Source organism: Sus scrofa, chromosome 7 (assembly GCF_000003025.6).
Source record: "Sus scrofa isolate TJ Tabasco breed Duroc chromosome 7, Sscrofa11.1, whole genome shotgun sequence".
NCBI classification, from domain to species: domain Eukaryota; kingdom Metazoa; phylum Chordata; class Mammalia; order Artiodactyla; family Suidae; genus Sus; species Sus scrofa.
In genome coordinates, this window is record NC_010449.5 from 107,741,102 (window position 1) to 107,747,146 (window position 6,045).

Below are 6,045 nucleotides of genomic sequence, written 5' to 3' on the forward strand. Positions count from 1 at the left end.
GAAGGGAATCAGAACTAGAGGCCAGATCTACTGTTCCTGGTCCAGAGAGTTTGGTATACAACATACAACCAAGCAGACTGAAGGTACCTAATAAACGCTAGTTTAACTCACTGTTTCGCATATTCTTGTTATATTTGTTTTCAGCATGCTGACTACAGGCTATAATTTTAAAGTGATAACTGATGGAGTCATTCTTACAAAATATGGTGTGATTATTCAAGCAACAATTAGGGAAATTTTGTAACTGTGCTTTAAAAACGAAGAGAAAAAGCAAAAAACCTGGATAATTCCTTCTATAGCATTTATTTCTCAGCAAAGGCATATTTCATCTTAGAAAATAAGAGCTAAAATTAAACGCTGTGCTAAAAGGAGAATTGTGTGCATATGAAATGGGTAAGAGCCTAATTTTTTTCTATACAGGGATTTCCTGGGCCTCAGAAACACATTTTATATTGATGTGGCTTGACTGATAAAAGTTAATAAGAGCTAGGTACTTACCTCTTTGGAAAGAAACATTATTGGAATGGATATTCTTTTCCATCAGTTCCTGAAAGGCACAACTTTGTTGTGATGTTTTGAGATCATTTATTATGAGTGAATCATTTCTCTGAACAAGATTTTCCAAGCGTACACATCATTCCAGGACTGTCCTAATGTACATTTGTTGTTGTCTATAATAAAACATCTTTCTTTCCTTTTCCTCTTTCACTTATTAGGTATCAAATATGCTGCCACTTCACAAACTGTTGCCAAAATAATCCTAACAGCCAGGCCAGTGAGTATATGGAAATGCATTTATAAGGGCTGCTCCCATCACTTCACCTGGATTCGCTTTGCAGGGACCCTTAAAGGATTTGAAGCCCTCAGCTTTTAAAACCAAAAAGGCAACTTGAAGTCCAGAACATCTGCCCCAGCTGCATTTCCCATTTTGGCTCTGAACTCCAGGAAGGACTTGAATCCACAAAGCTGCCAGGACATATATTCTCAAAACTTGGAACTCAAGTTACCACAGAACAGCTTCCATGAAGTCTCCTTAGACTTCTAAAATCCTCCAGTATCAGCAAAAAAAAAAAAAAAAAAAAAAAAAAAAAAAAAGAACACATAGCCATTAAACAAATTAGTCTGAAATCTGTTTAGAGCCCCAGAAGTGGTTGTCACACATCTGGAAAAAAAGAGTATAGAGAGGACCGAGTGGAGAGGGGGAGGCAAAGAAAATGTACATACTAATTGAGCAGATCCAGAAAAAAAGAATAGGAAACCCCAAGCAAACGTGGAGGCAAGATCACTGGCGGATATTGGTTTGTTTGCAGAAAAGGAGGGCAAGAGTCTCTGCCCAGAGAAGACATCTTCCAAGATGCAAAATTGCTGCCCCCGTGCTAGCTTTATTGCTCCCCATCTAATGTTCCCCATTTGCTGTCACCCAAACTTTTAACGTTACACTGACACCATCTTACTGGTAGTAGTGCAGCCAGGATGAAACAGCCTTAGCACTGTGCAAGGGAGCCTCTTTCCTTGTCTGCTTATTCTGGGCCCCCAAACCTTAACTACTGCTTAGTTGGCTCCAGCTTATAAAATGTCTACCTCTTATTTAGTCTAGTTTTGTAACACAGGTGACACTGATAAGAAGTTGAGAGTATTCAGTGACTGGGTGGATTTTAGAGTGAGATTGCCTGAGTTTGAATCCAAATTCCATCCCTTATCTGCTTATTTACTTTCTCTGTCTGGGCCTCGGTTTTCTCATCTCTGAAATGGGGATAGTCTTGGTACTAGCCCTTAAATTTACTATGTGTACTGCGCAAATAAACCTACATTACAAGGGTTAGGGCAGTACTTGGGACAGCATTCACCCCATGTAAAAATTCACACTCAATTATCTTTCATCTGAGGATTCCATGAAGTTCCAGCCCCTCCCATCTCCTGCCTGGTTACATATGATAAGTTAGAAATACTTCTTCAACATAATACCTTTAATTCCTCCGAGTTCATTGTAAATTCACTGCCCAAGCATTCATTCCAGCCATTATACAGTCCTCATAATGGCAATGACTTCTGAGAAAAACCTTCTTTTCCCTCTTAGCCTCATGCTCCATATGGAAGCTCACTCCAAGGGCCCCAGGAAATTTTGGAAGATGGTGGAAATGTTCTAGAGATGGACTGTGATGATAATTACACACTCTCTAAATTTATTAAAAATTGTTGAATTGTATTTAACAGCGTGTGAATTGTATAATTTGGTAAATTGGACTTTGGTAAAGACGCTATAAGCAAAGTTAATAATAGTTTTTTTAAAATTCTTATTAAACCCTTTAGGGGAAAAGAAGCCTGGAATAATTAAGAATCATGGGGGGAATATATGGAAGCAAGTACTACGTGGTTCCGTTGTCTCAGAATTTGTTCTTTTTCTATTTTGAGGTTCTGTTATTTATTTTAGAAATAGTAACACCAGGAATTCCCATCGTGGCTCAGTGGTTAAGGAATCTGACTAGGAACCATGAAGTTGAGGGTTCGATCCCTGGTCTCACTCAGTGAGTTAAGGATCCAGTGTTGCCATGAGCTGTGGTGTAGGTCACAGATGAAGCTTGGATCTGGCGTGGCTGTGGTGTCGGCTGGTGGCTACAGCTCCGATTTGACCCCTAGCCTGGAAACCTCCGTGGGAGTGGCCCTAGGAAAAAAAAAAAAAGAAATAGTAACACCATTCTTTGGCTACCAGACATTCAGGGCTTAAGAAATCAGGCAGCACTTCTGAAATCCATACTAGGGATACTTGGGAGCAGATTTGAGAAATTGGGAACATGCCATCATTTAGCTGAGCAGAAGTGACAAAAAAAAAAAAATGTGTAGGTATTTCAGAAGGAGGAGCTCTTTTGATTTTTAATAACAAAATGGAATTGGATCTTATGTCATCCTCTGTCTGCTATGAGTTTCATTCAGTGAAAAGAGCCTTCATAAAGGAAACTGTTATTACTAGAAACAAAGTGGATGTTAGCAAAACCTTGACTCCTTTCATAGCCGAATTTACTTTAAGCCAAATGGAGATGATGCATACGCTATGGAAAAAAAAAAAAAAAAAAAAGACAAGGAGACAAGGAGGAAATACAAATTGCATCACCTAAAAAAATGACTAATCAGAGCAATAATAAGCTCCCAGTTTCAAGGGTGCCAAGAGTTTTACTTCAAACACCAACCTCAAGGAAATATTTCACCAAACCCCTTTTTGTTTGGTTATTTCTATTTGGCAAATTTTTGATAAGTTCCAAAGACGACTAATTCTCTCTCCTGAAACTTGCACTAGCAGGATGGGTAGCAATCTGCATGTTGACATGAATGGTAGATACTGGCAGAAACTATGAGATTTGAAATGAGACAATAGCTGCAGTATATAGGATTCTGCTGAAGAGGAAACTAGAAGAAAATCTTTGCGGATGTCGTTTGTTTTTCGAAATCTCAAAAGACAGTGTGTTCTAAAGAACCACAAAACTCATGTTTTTTTATTTCATTCTCATCTTTGAGGACTTATATTACTGAAAAATAAAATTTCAATCCATTTAACTCTCTATAAATTGCCTCACTAGTGACATCAAGGAATATGCCACGTGACATTGTCCAGGGTTGGAAATTTGTGTTTCAAAAGAGCTGAAAGTTGATCCGAAGTACCTGTGGGTCTCAGGGGTCTCAGGGAAAGAACAGAAGCTACCCAGTGCTCTGGTCACAACAGGAGGGGGCACAGGTGACCTTCTCCGGGAGCGTGCCAGGCTGTTCCGGCATCTGCTTTTACTTTGTTAAGAGCGCTGATAAAAATAGATCTGGGTCTTCCTAAGAAAAAGAATGGCCTCTTCAGAGCTGCAGAAGTGAAATTACCAAGATACTGGATTTATTCCGAGTTAATGTTTACCTGAATTATTGATTGCTACCTGAGATACAAAACAGCTGGCGACTCAGTTTGTGATGCTTTCTTTTTCTTTGAGTTACAAAAGCTAGGCCATAATTCCAAAACCGAGAGGATTTCTTTCATCTTTTCTACTTGTGAAATCCACCTCTTCTACAGAAGAGACCCTGGGTCATTTTAAACCAATTACTATAATATCTGTGGCTACTTTTTCTTTCTTCCATTGAAAAAAAAAAGTACCATTTTAAGATTTAATTTCGTCTCTGGCTTACCTTTGTCTAAGCTGCTCAGCTGCGACTTTTCTTATTTATTTCACGAAATGATTGGGTGTTAAAAGTTTACTGAGTGTCAAGATGCCTTGAGGTAGCAGGATGTTAAACCACATGGTGGGTTAAAATATTTCAAAATCTCATGCCGATGTTAACAACCAACATAAAAATGACTAAACGGCAAAATGAAGTGTTTGGGACATTGTGACTTTATTTCATTGATTTCCTTATAACTCTTCTCACTACAATATAGTTTAGAGACGATACGAGTTAAAAAGTATATTCAATAAAACAATTCTGATTAGAATAAGAACAGGATATTAAAGCCATAAATTAAAGAGCAATGTAAACATTTCAGACACTGTGGATGACAGAAGTAATATTATCAACCACTTGGTTTTTGAATTGGAGCTTCCTGGCAGCTGGGGGAAAAATAAACTATAATGAATTATATAAATTTTTATCCCACAGAAATTAATACAACATTTATTTAAAAGAAGTATGTTTACTGTCATATTCTAAAACTGAAGCTCAACCCGAGGTGTTCATCTTAATCACAATATATAAGCAAATTAATGTATATTCAATATATGAGCATACACCAACTACTGATTACAAGTCACCAGGAATACACACTTTTGGTTTAAAAACATTGTTGAAAAGGATTTCATCACATGGAATCATACACAGGAAGCATTATTAGCAAATCTATCACTAACTTTAGTTTAAAAGGAAATACTAAAGTGAGCCTCATTTGGCTATTTCTGGGATCAGCTTTTGATAGTGACCAATGCTATTACATTGAAGCACCAATAAATGAATCAAGGCCTAAGCTAACTAGGTCCATATACACAATTTTCTATTGATTTAATTTCATGCAAAGATATAACTAGAATACTTATAAGGCTAAGTAAGTACAATGCTCTCAAGATCATCTACAATAAATATAAATTTTCATGTTAGGATGTTTGTAATATACAAATTATATATTACAAATTATATATTAGCAATATTTATACAATATATACAATTATATATTAGTGATTATAGAATTGCTACTTAAAGAAGTATACATAAACAGGTTCAGCAGGGAAAGTTGACCATTTGTTTTAAAATTTGAGAATTAAAACTCATAATCTCTGTAAATTGGTAGAGCCGCTATAGAAAGCTATGGAGTTTCCTCAAAAAAATAAAAGTAGAACTACCATTGATCCATGAATTCCCCTCCTGGATATATATCCAAGGGAAATGAAATAATTGTCTTGAAGATGCATCTGAACCCCTATGTCCATTGTAGTATTATTCACAATAGCCAAGACATAGAAACAACCTATGAGTGGATTAAAAAAAAAAAAAAAAAAAAAAAAGGAAGAAAACATGGTCTATAGAAACAACAGAATATTTTTCAATCATAAAAAAGAAGGAAATTCAGCCATTTTGACAACATGGATGAAACTTTAGGGCATTATGCTTAGTGAAATAAGTCAGAGAGAAAGGCAAAGACTCTATGATCTCACTTATATGTGGAATCTAAAACACCAAACCTACAGAAGTGGAACAGGGGGAGGGGAAGTTAGGGGTAAGTGGATAAAAGTGCTCAAAGGATAAAAACCTCCACTTATAGGATAAATACCTTTTTATGTAATGTTCAGCACAATGACTGTAGTTAACAGTACTACATTTTATATTTGAAAGTTGAAAGAGAGTAGATTTTAAAAGTTCTCATCACACGCACACAGTTGTAACTATGTGAAGTCATGGGTTTGTTAACTAACCTTTTTGTGGAAATTATTTTACAGTCTATACTTATGAAAACCTACACAGTGTTATATGTCAATTATATCTCTGTAAACCTGGGGGGAAAAAGAACCAGTTTTTTACATACATGGA